General features: G+C 37.3%; 1 protein-coding gene across 3 annotated transcripts in view; it reads right to left on the bottom strand.

Moving 5' to 3' along the window:
* The window catches only part of B3galt1 (beta-1,3-galactosyltransferase 1), a 550,035-nt gene that overhangs the window by 117,398 nt on the left and 410,480 nt on the right, over positions 1-22,157 (bottom strand). For 2 of the 3 annotated variants that reach the window (XM_040294415.2, XM_005315695.5), the window contains one exon: positions 19,766-19,822. The exons of the other annotated variant lie outside the window; for it this stretch is intronic. The gene's annotated coding sequence lies outside the window, so the exon portion shown is untranslated. The remainder of the gene's footprint in view (positions 1-19,765; positions 19,823-22,157) is intronic. 3 annotated transcript variants of the gene reach the window in all.

The following is a 22,157-nucleotide window of genomic DNA, read 5'->3' as shown; positions in this document are numbered from 1 at the left end:
GAGTTAGGTACTGTGAAAGTAAAGAGCACACTAGAACCAAACATCCTGGGTGAGAAACACCAGGGTGTCATCAACAATGTAGGTGAATGTGTGGGTGCTATAGGCTCCCCTCATGTCCTTGACTCCAGAGATTCTGCTAATAAGAAAATCAGGTTCTCTTCCCACTCTCACCAATAACTCTACTAAAACTGCCCTCTCAGAGGTCACAGATAAAACCCCTCGGGGCAAGACTCTGCAGATTGTTTTAGTCTATCTGCCACTTCCCAGCTGTGTGAAATCGACTTGCCTCACTTTCTTTACGTGCAAAATGGGAATAAAGACACTTCTGTCTCATAGAATACTGTGAGGATTTAAGAAGGTAACATCTAAAGAATTTGCACCATCCCTGACACACAGTAAACACTCAAGAAGTGTTAGTTGTTAATATAATCATCCTAAGTCTACAAAAGAATATTTTTTACTATTTCCTTTTTCTTCCATTAATTATGTTAAAGAGAGTATAAAAATTACAGGCATAAGAAAAATGTGTCACAGTAGATTGGGTAGAGAGATATGATGGGAGGGGAGGGGAGGGGAGGGGGGATAGGGAGGGCAGCAGAATACAACAGACACGAGGATTGCTGTATGTATATTTGTGGCTGTATAACCAATGTGATCCTGCAATCTGTACACGTGAAAAAATGAGAATTCATACACCATTTGAATCAAATGTATGATATATCAAGATCATTGTGTTGTCTTGAGCAACTAATAAAAAAAATAAAGAGTATACATACATTTTTCTACTTATACAAAGTAAACAACCAAATCAGCAGATTCATTTGCCTCCCCCACCTCCATTCAATGACAGATTTCCCACCAGGTTGACCATGGCTGAAGCCTTATGCATGGACACCAGGACTTAACTATGGAAGCAGATTTTCTGCCAAAGTTACTGATAGGCCACAGTCAGATTCAGATTCAGCAGTTTCCATCCTCAAGCTTATTTCCAGGTGAAGCTAAATCCCTGCCAATGGTATATCTGACTGCATGTTGGCTCCAGTGATGACTTAATTCTGGCCATCTGCTAAAAGTTTAAAAATGTAATTGTCTGGAGTAAGCACTGTGAATCCAAATAGGTTCAACTCCTAATCAAGTGCGCATCTCACACTTGTATTGTTTTTTCAATATGGTGCCCCCAAATGAGGAAATCTGACAGAAAGTCTTAATATAATATCTTGTAGTATCAATAAAGCTTATCCACATGTCCAATTTACAATTTTATGCTTTTTAATGTGTTCTAATTTTGGCTACATTGGCTGTATGGAGTGAGTTTACAGAAATATTCAGATCATAAGACATCTGTTCTAATTAAAGGCATTTGAATTTGTTTTATTGCAATGGCATTAGATTTGACATTGAGCTTAGAGATTTCATTCTGGCCATATTCCTAGAGAAATGCAACAGACACCGCCATACTGTGTATAAAATGTTGCCTGTTGAAATGAGTCTTAACACAAGTGTTTCACCAAAGCACTGTAAATCAAAAGCAAAGTAAAAATCTGTCTGGTAAAGTCTAGGGGCTGATGAAGGAGAAAAATAAAGTCTTGCAGGAAGACAATTAATAGTTGGGGCAAGCGAGTCTGAAAACAAATGCACCCAGGTGCAGAGAGCCATCAAGAGCCATGCTCTGTCTCTAAGAGATTATTCCATGATCCAGTCTATCAGCAGAAAAGAAGATGGAGCAGAAAAAAGAGGTACCTTCAGATAAAGCCTCTGATTTTAAATTACAGAGTGTAAATGGGAGATGGCTGTAGTGAAAAGCGGTTTCTTTTATGCACAGACAGTGTGCTCAAACAGCCCAGAGAAATAACCAAATGAATTCAGGCATATTGAAGAAGAAGACATTGAGAAAGATGGAGTGGTAATAATACTGTAAAACAACAACAACAAAAAATGAACAGTTAAACACCCTCATCTGAAACAGCAGCGACCCACACCAGGCTGAAAATGAGTAACTGTGACTCTGTACAGTGAGAGAATGGTTCAAATACAGAAAATAAGAAAGAGTGCCTGGTTAGCCTTGGACTCTGTTGTGCAGAAGAGATGGATCTTCTAAAAACAAAGTGTTCAGATAAATAGTCCAGTACCCATAGCAGCTGCTCAATACATATTTGAGGTGAGTAATGTCAATAGAACACTAGCTGAAATTTACTGACTACAAATTAGGTGCTGATTTCTGAAACTTATTTAATAATTTCACAAACAGAAAAGCCAAACTTCAGGGAGATTAACTATTTCCTAAGATAATGCAATTAGTCAATGTGCAGAAGAAATTCTACTTAAGGTTGAATATAAAACCAGCTCTATTTTTTTTTTTTTGTAGTGGTGGTGGGGATTGAACCCAGGGCTTCTGTATGTGATGCAAGTGCTCTACCAACTGAGCTATATCCCCAGCCCAAACCATCTTAATTGCAATGGTTCAGTGGTTAATAGCATACTCAATGGAACCACATGTGCTGGGTTTAAGTCCCTACCACTTACATGCTGTAGTGACTTGCATGATCTCTTACAACTTTGATTCCTCATCTATAATATTAGTACTTTCTTTATACGTTTGTTATTAGATTAATTCAGCTAGTACTTGGAAAGCACTTCATAATGAGTAATATGCACCATAACACTTAATAAATGACAGTCATTTGCATCTTTTAAAACACCTGCCACTGTTTTGTGTGTCTTGCTTTCATGCAGACAAAAACATGAAAAAAGTATTTCTGACCAAAATCTATGGTCCAAATAGCCTTCTAGACATTGAGATTTGTCTCTTTTCCATTAAATAATAATTATATTTTCTGTCTATAACTTCTTGTGTGCAAATCAATGGTCAAGAAAGGAGGCATCATTGGGTTGTATAACGGCCATAGACTTTGGAGACAGATAACCAGTTTCAGTCTCCATTACTTGTAGTTGTGCAGTCTTTGACAAACCAATTAGTGTGTGTGTGTGTGTGGGGGGGTGTGTGCATGTGTGCATGTATGTGTGCAAGAGAGAGAGAGAGAGAGAGAGAGAGAGAGAGAGAGAGAGAGAGTGTGTGTGTGTGTGTGTCTGGGGATACAACCCATAGTCTCGGTAAAGAATGTTCCTAATAATACCTCCTTTCAGGAGATGATATGTTTGAGAATATTTTGTAAATTGTAAAGCACTATAAAAATATTAGTTACTATGCTAACACAGTGAAAAGGTTTGAACGCAGTAAGAAAACAACACATTGCTGGTGAAGTTTGGAGAGCTTTCTAATTTGGGAGTTGTTGTAGACACCACTAGGAATTGAGACACCACAGTGTACTATATTTAGTTTAAAGCAAACACACACATAAAAAATGAAATGCAGTTCAACTTTGTAAAAAACATAATTTGCTATACATGAGGAAAGGACTCTGAATTAGATTCAGGAAACCTAGAGAGCAACATTATGGATGAGTGACCCAGTGGTTATAGCAAGTCAGAAAATAGAGGGGAGTTTTTACAATTTCATGCAGCATTTTAAAAGGGCAGTTCTATTTTAAGCTTTTATAAAGAGACAATGGACTCTTTTCTTCCTTTGGAGTTGGGACAATGCTTGCTGAGCCCCCTTCTGGGCCCTGCAGGTCAGCTGTGAGGCCAGGATGCCTCTTCCACCACACACACCATCTCTTGCACTTTATCTACCAGGGATAAATGAGTCTAATTGGAGGGGGAAGACCTAGGGAGGGCAGGGACTTGCAGCCTTGCAGTCAACACAATGCCTCTTAGCTCTTTTTTTGTGCCTTTATCAGGGGTTTTGGCCATTTCACCTCGGTACATGACTCTTTTGGCTCTGCTTGAATCTAAGTATACAGAGAGAAGGTAGGAAAGAAGTGATCACTGGGGATATATTAGAAAGGGTAGAAGAATACATTGATTTATAGAATGGAATGATACAATTTGAAAAGGCAACATGTTGAAGAATAAACCCAGGCTTCATTTATTAAAGATTTAAATAAAAATCTTAAATAATAGGAAAAGGAAGAAACAGGTCAAATAGATAGATATGCTTTTCTCTCAACAGGTCCCGGCCTGTGTGTGAACCTCTATGTGTCAATCTGGACATAGTTCCAGGCTGTGACCTTTCTCCTATGCTTGTGAACACTTGGTCTCAGAGCTGGTGTTTCAGGAGCCAATATGCTGCCTTCACTTTCCCTAATTGCCTAATAATATCCTATTTGAACCTGCTCTTTAACAGAAGAGGATGGGTACTGTTAAGTGCATTAAATTACATAGGGTGATCAGGTGAATCCTTAGGGTTAATTAACAATTAGATATTATTTGACTTCCACCATCCTCCATCATTCTTGTTAGTACCTTTCCTCACCTGCCCACTCAACAAGCTCATCTGCTAGTGAATCTTAGGTGACTGTTTGATGGGCAAGGCTGCATTTCACTTATACTTACTCCCTCATGGTCCAGGTCTTTCCTATAACCTTCATTCCACACAACTCACCAGGGCCATTCTTTGCCAGGTCATTCTGATGCAATGAAATAGACAAGTGTATATAGGTAAGGTGGGGTTTTTTTTGTTGTTGTTGTTGTTGGTTTTTTGTTTTGTTTTGTTCTGTTTTTTTTTCCCTGCTGTGACTAAAGGACCTGACAAGAACAATTAGAGGAGAAAAAGTCTATTTGGGGACTCATGATTTCAAAGGCCTTAGACCATAGATGGCAGATTCCAGGTGAGGCAGAACATCATGGCAGAAGAGTGTGATGGAGAAAAGCAGCTGCAAGCATAGAACCCAGGAAACAGAGAAGAGAGTTCTGCTGAACAAGCACAGAATATAAATCCCAAAGGTATGCCCCCAAAGACCTACTTCCTCCAGCCACATCCTACCTGCCTAAAGTGACCCCTCAGTTAATTCCTAAAAAGAGATTAATTCACTGGTTGAGTTAAGGCTCTCATAACCCAATCATTTAATCTCTAAACCTTCTTGCATTGTCTCACTCATGAGTTCTTGGGGGAACATCTAACATCTAAATGTTCCTAATTGATAATGACTTAATAGGCTACCCAATCTATTCCAACAACAAAAAATATTGTTGGCAAGTTAAAATAAGAGCTAAGAAGAAAACAAACCAGAAATTGAGATTTTAAAAATGCATTATTAGTATTTACATATCAATCCAAGATATCTCCCAAGTTCATATTAAGTTGTCTTCTGAAATAAATATTAAAATATGTGAATAATATTTCATATGAAAGTACATATTGCAAACTCCAGTTAAAGAAATATTGGAAACAGACTTCATGTTTGATTAAAAAAAGGTACTGGGCTGGGGATGTGGCTCAAGCGGGTAGCACGCTCGCCTGGCATGTGCGGGGCGCTGGGTTGGATCCTCAGCACCACAAAAAAATAAAATAAAGATGTTGTGTCCACCGAAAACTAAAAAATAAATATTAAAAAATTCTCTCTCTCTCTCTCTCTCTAATCAAATAATGTGTAGCCATTAACTATGACATTATAAAAGACATTATATAGAAATAACTACATCATCTTAAGTCTGAGATCCACATAGCTTTTATTTTCACATTTCTGATGTTGGAAGATATCTCTTACCTACCTACAAAAAATTTAACAGTTATTAAGTAGATAAGTCAGTTGTGATCTAAGGTGTTTGCATGAGCCGTGTAGTTGTGTGTAGAGAAAGATTTCTGTTTATCTGTGTGTCACTTAGTTATTTGAAATGATACAACTGTATATGTTGAATTTTCATCCAAGTTTGTACATCTGATTATCAACTTAATTATCTTTTTATTTTTAATGTTTTTTAGTTTTAGTTGGACATAGTATCTTTATTTTATTTATTTACTTTTATGTAGTGCTGACAATCGAACCCAGCACCCTGCACATGCTAGGCAAGAGTTATACTGCTGAGCCACAAACCCAACCCATCAACTTAATTATCTTAACATACACTTTCATACAGCTTTGACTTGGAAAATGTTGTGTATACAGAAGCTTAATGCAATTAAAGGCAGCAGAAACAGTCAAATCTCCAGGAATAGATTACAGGAGTTTCAAAGCCAGGAGAAGCTAATGTGACTGATTAAGATAAAAGGATGGGCTCTCACTTCAGGCACCAACATATCAAACATTTCTGACTGACTTTGAAGAGGAGCTGTTTAACTTTCATCCATTTGTAATACAATGAAGCAGAAAACAAAACTGAATCTAGTCAATGAAAAAAAAAAAACTTCCTATGAGGTCTTTGGGAAGCTTTGATTTCCCTCAAAATTTTAAAACTAACCCTGAAGAGAAAATATCTAGAAAAAAAAAAACATGTGTTATGAGAAGTGACAAGGAGAGGAATTTTGCCCCAGGATGGAACATACTCAGCATCTAACCCATTCCTGATGTAGATGATTTAGATGAGAAATCTGTATTATTGGAGACTTCTGAGATAACGGTATTTAGATGAGACTTTCAGATGAGATTTAAATGGATCTTGAATTGATGCCGTAATAGGTTGAGATTTGGGGGTATGCCAGAATGGTGTAAATGTATTTTGCACGTGAGTGGATGTGATCTTTGGAGACAGAGGATGGACTGCAGTTGGCTGGAAGACATGTTCCTTCCTAAAGTATATTTTCTAATTCCCAGAGCTGTGTACTATGACTTTATATGGCAAACAATATGAGTAAGGGAAGGACCTGAGAGGGTGTGATTATCCTGTGTTACTACTAGCTGGTGGGTCAAGGAAGTGCTTAACCCAGAATTTGTTCTTGGAGCTCTGGAAATTTGAAATTAGAAGGGACTGATGATTGAATAAAACCAGAAAATGAACTCTAAACATGTAAAAAAAAAAAGCTAATGGAGATAACTACATCTGGCTCTCAAAGGACGAAGCTTAAACCCATCACTTGTGAAACTTTCCTTCATCCTGGCCATGGGGCATTATGGCATTAATGGTATTTCTCAGCTCAAACAATGTTAAAAGATTCCTTGTGCTGGTCAATGAGCTTCTGACCTAGAGCAAGTGGTTCTGATTCAATTGCCTGTCACCTGGTACAGAGAAAGGGGTTAGAGGTTTTTTTATGACATAGCTTTATACCTGCACTCCATCATTTCCTATCCATGGTCAAACATGAATGAACATGCATCAAAATGCAAAAGTGCTCAAATCAAAGAGATAGTAAAAGTCAAATGCCGTGTGTTGTTCACATGTAAATATTCATGAAATTAAGGATGCCTCAGGTTCTTTGAGACTATTCTTTAAGGAAGAATGTACTAGGTGAAATGAGACAGGCTTCAGTACGAGACTGCTTGTGCTATAATACTAGTTGTGTTAAATTGGACTGACTATTAACTTCTTTGAGCCTTGGTTCTCTCAACTGAAAACTGGAGATAATAATATTGATCTGATGGGGACATTGTGAATATTAATTAGACAAAGTTTCTAAACCCAGTGTTTAATCCAGTGCCCTATGTGAATTTAGTCACTATTGTTCTCTGATGCCACATTCTCAAATGGAAGTTTAGTCACATTGCAAGTCCAAAAAGAGCTGCTTTGGGGAAGGGCGGGAATTCATTCATCTTTAAATCATGTTTGCTAGTTACTCTTAGATTCATTCTTGGCCACTGTTATGTATTAAGCAGGGCTGTATGCCTAGACCAGTGGAATCTAGTCCAGGAATAGAAGCAGGTAGGCAGGTTCTTGACAAAGATGAAGCTAATACAATACAGGAGAGGAATAGATAGAAGGTAGGGCTGGCAATATTAACCTGCAGCGAAAAATTTCTGGGCATAAGAAACATAAGCCCCATTTCAAGAAATAATCATAGCAAGAATCACAAAAATGCTTGGTATTCGAGAAATATTTGGAAGAAAAGCAAACCTAAACTTGCAAGGCAGTTTGAAAAGTGAGTACCTAAGATAAGGACCATGGACAGCGCCACAGAAACCCATTTCTTCCTTCCAGAACAGACAGCAACTCAAAACTGATTTTATGCAGGAGGTGCTATAAAGGTGCTGACAGGACCAAAATTGATTAAGGCTTACTTGATCCTCAATACCTAAGGAAATTTTACCCATTGGATATTTCCAAACAGCTCAGGAATGGCATAATATCTGAACAGAACTGTTTTAAATTCTTTCTCCTAGTAGAGAAGGAAGTCTATTGTGTGACCTTCATTGGTTTTACTTGGTGTTGATCTTCATTCTTAGAGTGTCTCAAATAATTCACAGTTCTGTCAGGAAAGTCCTCATCTCCCTCAACATGACTCTGATATTGAGAATTAGGGTTAGTGTGGTCAACTGTGGAATGTTTCAAACAGGTTAAGTTGTGATTATGGGAGAGAGTTCTGAGTATGTTTTCCTAAAGCCATATTCATCCAGTTCAGTAGATTGTCTAACTCCACTGATGTTCTGTGTCCACAAAGGAGTGGATATGAATTTTGACATTCTTTCCATGTATGCTTTTAGTCCTTCTTAACTAGAAAATCTTAGGATCAGATACAAATTTTTATTATAAAAAATAAAGTAATTTGGAGTATTTGGTTGAAAATTATTATTTCAATGATGCCAGAGATAAACAATATATCCCTGAGGAAAAAGAACTATAAAAGTATATAGAGCCTGAAATCATCCAAGCATTTCCAAGACCACCAAATATTGAGGTGTTACTGAGAAGGGGATAAGAGAACCCTAGCAGTACACTTGTACACTGCTGGTGGGACTGCAAATTGGTAAGGCCAATTTGGAAAGCAGTATGGAGATACCTGGGAAAGCTGGGAATGGATCTACCATTTGACCCAGCTATTGCCCTCCTCGTACTATTCCCTGAGGATCTTAAAAGAGCGTACTATAGGGATACTGCCACATCAATAATCATAGCGGCACAATTCACAATAGCTAGAATGTGGAACCAACCTAGATGCCCTTCAATAGATGAATGGATAAAAAAAAATGTGGCATCTATACACAATGGAGTACTACACAGCAATAAAAAATGACAAAATCATAGAATTTGCAGGGAAATGGATGGCATTAGAGCAGATTATGCTAAGCGAAGCTAGCCAATCCTTAAAAAAAACAAATACCAAATGTCTTCTTTGATATAAAGAGAGCAACTAAGAACAGAACAGGGAGGAAGAGCATGAGGAAAAGATTAACATTAAACAAAGACGAGTGGGGGGAGAGAAAGGGAGAGAGAAGGGAAAGCATATGGAAATGGTAGGAGACCCTCAATGTTACACAAAATTACATAGAAGAGGATGTGAGGGGAAAGGGGGGGGAAACAAGGGAGATAATTGAACAACAGCAGATGAGGTAGAGAGGGATGATGGGAGGGGAGAGGAGGGGGGATAGTAAGGGATAGGAAAGGTAGCAGAATACAACAGTCACTAATATGCCATTATGTAAAAATGTGAGTGTGTAACCGATGTGATTCTGCAATTTGTATTTGGGATAAAATGGGAGTTCATAACCCAATTGAGTCAAATGTATGAAAGATGATATATCATGAGCTCTGTAATGTTTTGAATAACCAACAACAACAACAACAACAACAACAACAACAACAACAAAATATATATATATATATATATATATATATATATATATATAAAGAGAACCCTAGCAATGTGCTTTGTTGCAAAGAACCATGATGACTTAGAACTAGGGATCCTGTCAGGTCTGTTGGGCTGGGAATTGATAGATATACAGCTTTACATAAATGAGTTTGAATTGACAGTTGTCCTCCAAGTTTTAAGACTTCTAGAGGACAAAATACAGGGGTTCACACAGTTCAGAATGTCTGAAGAGCAGCACATCAGAATATAGGAGAGTTGTTGCGTAAGATATGCCTGCTCAGATACACAGGCTTTGGGTTATAGAAACCACTGTGAAAAAATGTGGCTGAGAAGCTTGTGTATTCTTCTGGGTAAAGGGTTCTCGTTTTCACTTCTGAGTAATGAATTGAGACTTCTCAGTGGTCATGTATTCCAACCACTGAAAGGAATAAAGCCTTGTATTTTCTGGAACAGTGATTCTCAAAGTGTGGCCCTTGGACCCTTGTGAGTCAATGATATTACTTTAGGAGGTTCACAATTTTCTGCCCTTTTCCAATTGTATGTCTTCACAAGTTCTACATTTCTACTTACACTTCAACCAAAGCAATGGATCACAACAGAGTGGTTACAAAAAAGGCTATGAGAATCCAGCTGTTTTCTAATGGGTCAGGTAGTAAAGAGATTGGCAAACGTATAGGTAATGCCATCTACTCCCTAATTTGTTTTGGAAAATGTAGTCATGTTCTTTTCAAAAAGATGCCACTCATTTAAATATATAGTTAATTGCTTCTTAAAATTAAATAAGTTTAACTCTTAGTTTTAATTCTGAATATGGTAAATACTGATAAATATAACCCACATAATAAAAAGCTCTTTGGGGTGGCCATGGTGATGCCTGTGATCCCAGGGATTCTGGAGGTTGAAGCAGAAGGATCACAAGTTCAAGGCCAGCCTCAGCAACTTACCAAGATTCTGTCTCAACATAAAAAAAGAAAAAGGGCTGGTTAGAGTACTTTTCAGTGGTAGAGCACCCCTGGATTCAATCCCCAGGATTGGGGTAAAGAAAAGCTCTGAAGAGTCTTTAAAATTTTTAAGAGTATAAAGGGTTCAGAGATCAAAATTTTGTGAACCATGATTATAGTGGTATCAGAATTCACGTTTCTTTGAATAAGTAACTAACCCTTAAATAACAAAGTAAAAGTGAACGAAATCACTTGGTTTCTGAGTTCTTAGGAGATATTAAGTTGTATGGAAGATGTAGGGGTGGCTCTTCAGATATTTAGATTTTTTTCACTTAATTTGATAAGGGCTGATCCATCTGGCATGTGAAGTTTCCCTTTCAGGGTTCTGTATTCCCCCTTGGGTTGGATTTTAGCTTTGGAGTAAGCCTTGACAAAGAATATGAATGGCTCTGTCACTATTCACCTACATTTCAGCCTCTAGAATAACCCAATGATCTAAGAAACTGTCCTGCAATAGACATGATTGAATCAAAGGAAGAAAAAATTAAGAGAAATGCAAGGAAAATCTCTCTATTGATATTGATGTGAAATATTACATTTTGAAATATTATCTCTATGTAAGTGGTTTAACTTTCATCACTTAGATATATCAAATGTAAAAATAGTTCTCAGTATTTCACAGGAGTGCAATTTTTAGGAAACAGTAAACAATACCATTAAGCTTTATCTTTGGAGCAAGCAGATTTATGAGTATAGACCAACCTCAGTCAACAAGGCCAATTGAAATGAAATCCAAAATAAATATAGTATGGTGATACTATAAATAGTATAGCTAGAACACTATAGTAACATATAGTAACATGGTAATACTTTCATATAAAACGTTAAAGGAAATGAAATCTTAATGTTTTGAAGCATATGTTGTATAGCCAGCTACTACATAGTTAAATATTTTAAAATATATGAATTACTGGATTTACTTAATAAAAGGAAAACTTGGGTTTGAGATTTTGAGCAAGTCATGTAGTCTCTCTCTTTTTAAATTTTTACATCTCCTAAATTAAGACATTACATCAATTATCTCCAGGCCTAACATTCATTCCTACGCAAGCCATAAGCAGAGTAGGTTTCTTGGGTATAGTCTATTCTCTCATGTAGTTTAAATTTGTCTCCTGCTGGGTTATAATTATTTTTGTTTACACTGTGAACTAAATTTGTTATGAAGTTCAAAAGCAATAGGTGTCACAACCTTAAATGGATAATCCAAAATAGGGAATAGTAATACCAAGCAAATGACATTTTACAGAGGACGTTAAGACAATCTTCAAAGAAAAATTTTCTTTGCTATGATTTAGATGTAAGGTGTCTCCCAAAAGCTCACGTGTGAGCCAATGCAAGATTCAGAGATGAAATAATTAGATTATGACATCTTTAACCTAAAAGATGGATTGATCCACTGATAGGGATTAAGTGGGATGATAAGGATGGTAAATGTAAGCAGATAGGAAGTATCTCAAAGAAGTAGATCAGAGAAGTAGAAGGTATGCGTTTGGGTTTTATATTTTGTCCTTGGTGAGCAGATATTTCTCTCTTTCTGCTTCCTGATTGCCAAGTCCTAAGCTGCTTTTCTCTATCATGCCCTTCAGCCATGATGTTCCGCCCCACCTCAGGGACAGAGGTATAGAGTTGGCTGATCATAGACTGAACCTTGGAAACTATGAGACAAAACACACTTTCCTCCTTTAATTGTTCTTGTTGGGTCTTTCGGTCACAGTAATGCAAATGTTGACTAAAACATAGTATTTTAAACAGAATAGAATTTTGTTCCTTAAGGATTTAGATTTTTAAAAATACAATAATTTTGGATTCACTTGCCCTTGAGTATTCTTTGTCCTTTATACTTCTAAAAGTTTATTGTATTGCAGGGGTACATGCCTGTAATTCCGAGAACTCTGGAGACTGAGGCAGGAGGATCACAAGTTCAAAGTCAGCAATTTAGTGAGGCCCTAAACAACTTAGTGAGCTCCCATCTCAAAATAAAAAAAATACAAAGAGCTGGGGATGTGGCTCAGGACTAAAGTGCCCCTGAGTTCAATCCCTGCTATAAAAAAAAATGTACATATGTATTATTTTAATTAAACATGTTTGTGGGTTCTAAGTAATGAGCAAATCAGGGTCATTAACCATTTCCATCTACTTAAACAGTTTCTTAAAAGTCCTTTACTTTTTTTTTTTTTTTTTTGCTGGGTTACCTTGGAAGTGGTGGAAGTGGAGTGGAGACAGAATGAAAAGAAGAAATCATTCTTGGACCAATTCATTTTTTCCCTCTGGTTCACTAAAGCTTGTGCCATTTGATTTGGGAATTTTAGTTTTCACTATTTCTGATTTTTGTCCAGTTCTAAACAACCCTGTCCAACAGCACATGATTCCCAAGGCATTGGAATAAAAATCTTATCAAAGACTATGCTAATTCAAAGCCATCAGCTTACAGCTTGTCTACCACACCACTGCATTTTAAGTAACCAATTATTATGTAAAATTCTGGCTTGTGGCATTAAGGATATGCAGGAGTCATGAACTCTGTATGATTATAAAAAACTTGAATCTTCATTAAAAGGACATAGAAAGTTAATTAAAAGATAATTAAAAGGAATGAGGATTTTTGGATATCTGATATTTTCTACTTATCCTTTATATCTGCAAAGCTGAAAATTGTGGTCAATGTCAGGTCAAAGACACGAAAGTCTTTCTCTTGAGGTATTTTCATCCTCTTGACTTTGTTTGAGAAGAGGAGTCAATTGTTTGTATAACATAATCTACTCACATCATATCAAAGAAGGAAGGAGCATTCAGTCTGAAATGTACTGCACAGATTCATTAACTTCAGAATGTCCGATAGGAAATTCTCTGCTACAAGGTATCTATATTTATATTATAGTACATTTAGACTGTAGCCTGCATTAGAGCTATACTAAGATTCCGAGTAAATAAGAACTGGTACTACAATTAATTTGAGAAGACTAATTAGTTGACTTTATCCCTTAACACAAAACATTTATTTTTCAACAAAAGCAACCAAAAGTGAACAGTGCAGTCAAAGGTAATATTTTTGAAAAAAAAAATCAAGATGAATAAAAAACAGTTTACACTAGAGAATATTTATCATTAGAAAAAGGTTGAGGCCAAATAAGCTCATTCCCAAAGAGGTCAGCTGTTGATAAGTAAATGATGGCACTATTAAGGCAAATGCCAGTCCGTGACATCTCTCAACCTCTGCTTTCCTACAGGAGCAGGTTTCTTCCTCGACAGGACCAGTCCTGCTCAGGTTCAGAGCCACTGCTGCCTGATGGTAGTGTGTAGGAGCTCTAGACAGCTGTGAATCCCTGAGACACGGCAGCCACAGCCGTGCCCCTGAGATTCTACCTTGGTTTCTTCTTCTCTCCTGAGCTGTATCTGTCTTGTTCTGGGACCTGGACTTAGGCTCTGTCACTTTACACATTTTCCCCAATTTCTTCCTCCCTTCCTCATTTTGAGGTCTAGTTCTTGTCCTAACAATTTGTAGCTGCTGCCTGGTTCTTGTTCCCTTAAGTTGCTCATCCACAAAACATAATACTGCTACGCTTCTCTCAAGATATATCTGCCGTTCTGTGACAGGGAAAAATTTCTCAATTGTACTGTTATTTTCTGCTTCTGTCCTTATTTGTCCATAAAGAAGAATTTCTACAACAGGAAATCATCAAAGGCAATGTAGGCAGTGAAGTACACAAGCTCTCCCTTCACTGCTTTAAATTTGCTAAATTCCTTCCTGCTGTCCTTAGTTGCTCTTGTTCCTATTGGAGTTGTGGTCAGACACCAAGACTTCCTGGTGGCATTAAACAAATTGTCTGTAACTGTGTATTTGCTCTGGCACATAAACTAAATTGTCTGTAACAGAGTGTATTTTAAATGATGAATAACACCTGCACAGCATTTTCTAGCTGAGATAAGAGAGAAGGGGGCTGGGGAGAGAGAGAGATTAGATGGAGGGAGGGAGGGAGAGAGGGAGAGGGAGAGGCAGAGGGAGAGGGAGAGGGAGAGGGAGGGAGGGAGGGAGGGAGAGGGAGAGGGAGAGGGGGGAGAGAGAGAGAGAGAGAGAGAGAGAGAGAGAGAGAGAGAGAGAGAGAGAAAGGGAAGGAGGGAGAGAGATTGAACAATAATAATACACATTAAATGTTAATCCTATAGGATGGTTCATGTGAAGTTCTCAATACATTTTCCAAATGGGTGATGTACTCTTTGAACCTCTTCTCTAGGGAAACTTTTAGAATGATATACTGTATTCTCGGTGCCTAAAAGACAGGGATCTGCCAGTCAGAAGGCCCCATGTAATATACTCTGTCAAAAATCAGCCAAATCATAAGTTCAATGCTTATAAGGAGGGTAAATGTGTGGCAGGAAAATTTTTCTTGGAGAAAATTTAAATATATCACACTCTAATGCACTTCCCAAACCAGAGTCTGGTCCAAAGTAGAAGCATTGCATATACTTATTGGATGACTTATAGAGTTGGTGTTTGGTGTCCTTACATGTCCTGTCCCTGGAAGCCTTTCCTGGTGACTATACTGATGTTTATTTATTTATTTATTTATTTTTATACTGATGTTTAGTAACCTTCTTTTGGTTGAATCCCCAACTGAGATCTACTTCATTGATGGTATGCAAGTTATATGGCCCTAATATTTTAATGCAAGCAGTCTTTATTGACAATGACCAAATTTGGTATGATTTCTAATCATTTGAACAGTTTGAGAACGATTTTCAGTGTCCAGATGTTTGGCATGATATAGGTGAAATATTCATATAATTGCATATTTAACTTCTACCCAAATGTCTCAGCTAGTATCTCCATATTATACCCTTTACCAGCAAAAACAAAATAAGCAAATAAATAGTAACATCAAACCACAAACTAAACAAGCAACAACAACCAAAAAAAGGAAAAGAAAAAAGAAACCTTTTGCACAAAAATGTCAACTTCTCAATAGAACATGTTGAGATAAAATTAGTACCTTTTTATAACATGTTCTGTAGGTTTATATTACCAAGAAAGCTCAGTGTAAGAAAAGTCACATTTTAACCACAATATAGGATGGAAAGGAAACTACAGCATAGGTTGCTAGAATTTTAGAGAGCAAATAACACTGCTCTTATTGATGGATGGATTTTAATAATGCAATTGTTTTAATAATGAAAGTCATATCATTAGGCAAACCAAAAAATAGAAATGCAACTCACTTTGCTGAAGAGTGGTAGCTACTTATTCCCATTCACTAAGGAAACTGCCACCCACCAAGCCTGGCTTTTAAAACTACTCTCATCTTTATCCTACTTCTTTCCCCTTTTCCCTTCTTTTTCGTACAGTCCTAGGGACTAATCCCAGGGGTGCTCTATCACTGAGTTATATCCCCAGCACATTTTCTTTTTTATTTTGAGGTAGGGTGTCATTGAGGTGCTGGGGTTGGGCCTCGAATTTGCAATCTGTGTGGTCTTATAATCTACTGCTCTGATAAACAAAATACCAAACTTTTAAAAGAATAGCTAAACTGTGGAACCAACCCAGATGCCCTTCAATAGATGAACAGATTAAGAAACGTGGTATATATACACAATGAAATATTACTCAGCCTTAAAAAGAATGAAATGATGGCATTTGTAGGTAAATGGATGGAGTTGGATATCATGCTGAGCGATGTAAGCCAATTCCTGAAAACCAAAAGCCAAATGTTTTTTTTCTGATAAGTGGATGCTGATCCATAATGGAAGGGGGGAGCAAGGGAAAAATGGAGGAACTTTTGATTAGGCAGAGGGGAGTGAGAGGAGGAGGGCATGGGGGTGGGAAAGATGGTGAAACGAGATGGACATTATTACCCTATGTACGTGTATGACTGCATGAATAACGTGACTCTGCACTGTGTACAACCAGAGAAATGAGAAATTGTGCTCCATTTGTCTACAGTGAGTCAAAATGTATTCTGCTGTTATGTATAACTAATTAAAACAAATAAAAGCATCAACGACAACAACAAAAAGAAGCAGTTGTATCTGGTGATTAGCCATTTTTTCCTCTGTAGGTATGAGTTGGGGATTAGGTTTCTGTTATAACAGATGGTAACCATGGACATGATATAGTATTTTCTACAGACTTGATAAGCTTTTATTGAATTATATTATGCCAAGTTTGGTACAAGTAAAGTATTTGCAATAAGTTATTATGTATTACTACTGTTAAAGTACATCAAAAACATATTCACTGAACCTTCCTGTACATAAAACATTATAGTATTTAACAAAATTTATAATTAAAGTAGCAAAACTTATATATGTTATTTTAAAAGATATCTCAAACACCAGCGCGCACACACACACACACACATACACACACACACACACACACACACACACCTGACACAAATAAATAGAAAATGAGTAAAATTAAATTGTTGTTATGAAACTTGGGATAAATTTCAGACTCTGAATAGGTGTGATGATGTACTTCGTAGTCAAACTTAACTTATGGTATCATTTTGTTTGACGTTGATTGCTAGAATAACTAAAGATATTTTTCAGGTTGTTTCATATATTGATAATAAACCTATTAATGAGAAGATGTGGCATTAATCAAATATCTTACCTAATTTAGTGTACATTAGCATATTGCAAACTAGAATTCTTGTTTAACTATTGATGGGGTTAGAACATTCTATCCCCAAATGTGGCACATTGCCCATAAACAGAAGTTTTTCCTTTCCCCACTCTTGTCTCTTAAAGCAGGCCTTGTTTACTCTGCCCTTGAAGACTTTCCTGTGATGAGTGTCAGACTTTCCAGATACCTGGAAAGAAGGAATGTCACACAGGAAGGTCACAAAGAACCTGAACTTAGAGACCTTGCTAAGTTGCCCCTAGTTTATTACCATCAGATCACGCCCTTGGTCCTCCAATTATACTTTTGCATGATTGTCCATAAAAATACACTGCTCTGCCATTTGTTTGGGTCTTCATTTCTGAAGGTTCTGATGTTACCTAAAATAAACACTAAGTTAATTTGTATGTATTTTTTCTGTTAATCTGTCTTTTTTTTTTTTTTTGTAGGGATCTCAGTCATGATTCTAATGATGGGTCAAAAAAGACATTACTTTTCTACTCTACATGATCCTATATTGACATTCTAAAGTAGTGCTTATTGAGAACACATTCAACAAAATGCAGAGAGATGCTAACATGTTTTTATACAAACTTTGTCATGAAGAATGAAGAACATACTTAGTTGTTTCATGACTCATAAAGAAAAAAGGAGCCCAGGCATAGTGGCACATGCCTGTAATCCCAGTGGCTCGGGAGGCTGAGGCAGGAGGATTGCAAATTCAAAGCCATCCTCAGCATTTTAGTGAGGCCCTAAGCAACTCAGTGAGACCCTGTCTCTAAATAAAATATAAAAAGGGCTGAAGATATGGCTCAGTGGTTAAGAGAGGAAACAGGATTTATTACTGTTTATGAAATGACTTGGATGAATCCTATTTAAGAATTACTAATATATATGTCTGAAAGAAGAAAAGAATACTTACATCATATTGTGGAAGTCGCTTTTTTTTTAATTTTGTGATTTGGTGACAGTTTGATTTGTGTCTTTAGTTTTTGTTCTTCTCTCTTTGAACTCAATAATCCAATCCAATTAACATCCTCTGCCTTTCTGCACCTGTTCCTTCATCAACCTGGATTTTTGGTGAAAAGACCCTTCTAACACAATGGGGAAAACTAATTTCCAAAAACAAACCCTCCATAGGGAAAAAAGAAATATTCCTTAACATGTTGAAATCATCTCACTAGTAATAACAGAAAGGGAAATTAAAGCATGAAAAAAATCATTGATAACCTTTTAGGTTGCAAAGACAAAAGATGGATCAATAATCTTGTTGTTGAGATTGAGGTGAATCTGGAATCCTCACATATCACTGGTGAAAGGATTAATTGTTTTGCCTTTTCAAAATATTATACTCAGAGCTGTAAAAATATTCAGAAGCATAGATCTGATAATCTGACTTTTGTAAATTTATCCTAAGGAAAAAAAAAACCCAAAGACCAGACATGGTGGTGCACATCTGTAGTCCTAGCTACTCAGGAAGCTCAGAGGGATTGTGAGTTTGAAGCCAGAATAAATAACTTAGTGAGACCCTGTCTCCAAAATGAAAAGAAAAAGGGTTGGGGGTGAAGCTCAGTGGTGGAGTGTCCCTAGGTTCAATCCTCTATCACAAGGAAGGAAGGAAGGAAGGAAGGAAGGAAGGAAGGAAGGAAGGAAGGAAGGAAGGAAGGAGGAAGGAAGGAAGGAGAGGGGGAAGACAAGAGAAGAGGGAAAGAAGGAAAGGAGGAAGGAACCAACCAAAGGAATAGGGGAAAAAACTTGACCTATAAAAATACCCATTTCTAATATTTTTGATGTTGAAAGAGACTTAAAACCCAAATACTGGTAGCAATATTAATTAAATTATATAGAGGTACTTGATAGAATATTCTGTTGCCAAGTAAAAATTGGTAATTGTGAGGACAAGTGTGGTAACAAAGGAAAAGGGAAATGTGTGTTTTCTTGTGTATTTTCCAAACATATTGTAATATTTTCACATGGTTTTAGAGTAATGATTAGTTACAATAATTGGAACTCATTTTTATCTCCCAATCCCTTCCAAGAAAGCTTTCATAATACCTTATTTACATTTTAGTTTTAGAATTTAAATATATTCTTGCACTATTGTTTTAAGTAAATTCATAGTAAGTCAATAAGCTGTGAAGTCAATTGGTCCTAGATTTTGGAAATGAGCACAAGAGTTTTATAAATGGACCCTGGGTTTCATTAGTAGTACGCATTGTGAGTAAAATTGTGAGATTCATCTACTCATTTGTCTGACCTGCTCAGAAGAGATAATTTCCATATGTGCATCTGAAAAATTCATGAGGCCTCTTTCTCCAATGGCCAATTATTATCTAATAGCCTCAAAGAGGAATTTTCTATTCTAAATGGTTACTGATCTCTTCCCTTTATATGGTATTTTTTCCCTATTGACAGCAGAAAAGCTAATCAATGCATCTATTTAAAAGAATTTTGCTTTGAACACATTGTATTTCCCATAATTTCTACTATTTGAAATGAGGGGTCCGTTAAAAGGAAGCAATACTTTCCCCTAGAGTCTGAAAGGAAGATGACTTCATCCCTCACCTCAGGCAATCTTCCTGGCTTCAAGAAGTTCATGGACAGTGGAATCCACAATAGGATCTAAAAGGAAAAGAGAGAAAGCATCTTGTTTCAAGTTCAAGTTCTCCCAAGTAAGCACAGAGTCATGCAATTTGCTAAAGATTTAGTCCACAATGTCTAGTGAAATTCAGAACAACAACAAAAAGGTAGGAGGCTGGGGCTGTCGCTCAGTGGTAGAGCATGCATGTGGCACTGGGTCTAATTCTCAGCACCGCATAAAAATAAATTAATAAAATAAAACTATTGTGTCCATCTACAACATATATACATATATGTGTGTGTGTGTGTGTGTGTGTGTGTGTGTGTGTGTGTGTATAAAAGAACCACAGAATTTAAGACTTAAAGAAGCATTATTGCAAGCACTTCTAGCATGGGCCAAGCTGAGGATCAGGCTTCTCGGAGGAAATGCTGGGTTTTGCTCTCCTAAAGAATGTTGGCTGGCTGGCCTGTGGCATGACTAGCTACTGGCAGGCTCTGAGAGTGCAATGCTATTTGCAGGCAGGTAGACTCAGTGGATCGCACATTATTTCTATTCTCACTTCTTCATCCCATGCTAATCACAGATGGGTTTGTACTTGGAAACCATCTGGTAGGCATTGTGGTTATTGCATTCTGCAGCATAGTTGGATTCTTTCTTGAAAATGCAAATAGTAAATTAATTCAAGGATGCAAAAATCAGGTTCAGGGTCATAGCTCCTTGATCACTGTCTTTTCCTACTGGCCCATTACTAAAAGTTTAGGTTAAAATTTGGTAATCAACCCATAACTGAAAGGCAGAAATATTAAGAAAGAATGCTTCTGAAAGCCTTAAAGAAATTAGGGAATGAAAGCCAAACAAACAAACAAACAAAACAAAACAAAACAAAAACACAAAAATCTGAATACAGTAGAGTTAACAAAGTTTTGCATTATATATTCAAGGAAATGGTGACTTTAAAAACTTTAGTTTTATTTACAAGATTTAGGATAGTTATATATAACTCATTGAGATAAGATATTCTATCACTTGAATTACAATAGCAGGTTCAGACCATGGAAACAGTACTGAGTGATTTCACTTTATCCCTTAACATTTGGTGTTCCAAGTCTCTTTCTCACATATTCTTGGCAGTCTACAAGCCCTTTCAGTGACTCAGCAGAACTTCTCATATCATCCTTGCTACTCATAGTGCCACTCCTTCATTCCTTCATTCGACACATATTTATTGAACATCTGCTCTTGTCATACTTTGATGCATGTGCTGGGATTACAAGGATAAGCCGGGTAAATAACACAGGAAGATATTAGATGCTACAATGAAAATAAAACTGAGTGATGTGATGGAGCGTGACTAGGGACCCTGTTTAGATTCAGTGGTTGGGGAAGGCATATTTGAGGGGGCAATGAATATGTAGAGATGTGACATGCAGTAATTCGCTATGAGAGACTTTGGTAGAAGAATATTCCAAACAGAAGCAGCATAGCACTAGGACTCTAAGATGGGAAAGGGCTGGGAGTGCTCAAGAAAGAGAATAAAGTTGAGTATGGCTGGAACGATAGGACCAAATAGATGGTGGGCAAGAGAGAGCTTGATGAGGCAGAAGGAGCCAGTTCACACAGGGTCTTAGAGGCAGTGTGAGGCATTTGGATATCATTCTCAATGCAGCAGAGAGCCTTGGAAGATTTTACACACATCTGCTAAATTGATCTACACTTAGAAGATCATGTCATTGTGAAAGACAAGATGAAGCCAGGAGACCAGCTGTGAAGCTTTTATCTTAGCTCAGGCACAAAATGATGGCATCTTGGAATAGTGGGGTTTTTTTCTGGGGGGGAGAGGTACTGGGGATTGGACTCAGGGGCACTCAACTACTGCACGACATCCCCAGCCCTATTTTGTATTTTATTTAGAGGCAGAGTCTCACTGAATTGCTTAGTGCATCGCTTTTATTGAGGCTGGTTTTGAACTCTTGAACCTCCTGCCTCAGCCTCTGGAGCCCCTGGGATTACAGGCATGTGCCACCGTGCCCAGGAGGGCATGTGTTTTCAAGGTAGCTTCAGCAGAGTTTGCTGGTTGATCTGATGGGGTGAGGAATAAAAGGCAAAGAAAAAAAATCAAGGATGATCATGTTTAATAGACCTTAAGACTCAGTAAAAATACTCCCAAGTTTCAAAATGAATGACAAACAGAGAGATGGATTTGACAAAATTCCAGTGAACTGACATCTATATTGCATTAGGTATATACATTTTATTTTAACCATTTATGTCTCAAGAGCTTGGTCTGTTGTCCACTTAGGAGGACCTGCAGACAACACATGGAGAAGCACAGTCGATTCTAAAAGGTAGACAGGGCAAGGGCCTAACCGAAACTTC

Source organism: Ictidomys tridecemlineatus, chromosome 7 (genome assembly GCF_052094955.1).
Source record: "Ictidomys tridecemlineatus isolate mIctTri1 chromosome 7, mIctTri1.hap1, whole genome shotgun sequence".
In the NCBI taxonomy this organism is placed as follows: domain Eukaryota; kingdom Metazoa; phylum Chordata; class Mammalia; order Rodentia; family Sciuridae; genus Ictidomys; species Ictidomys tridecemlineatus.
The sequence above is the reverse complement of the archived record's forward strand: the minus strand, read 5'-3'. Positions and strand labels throughout refer to the sequence as shown.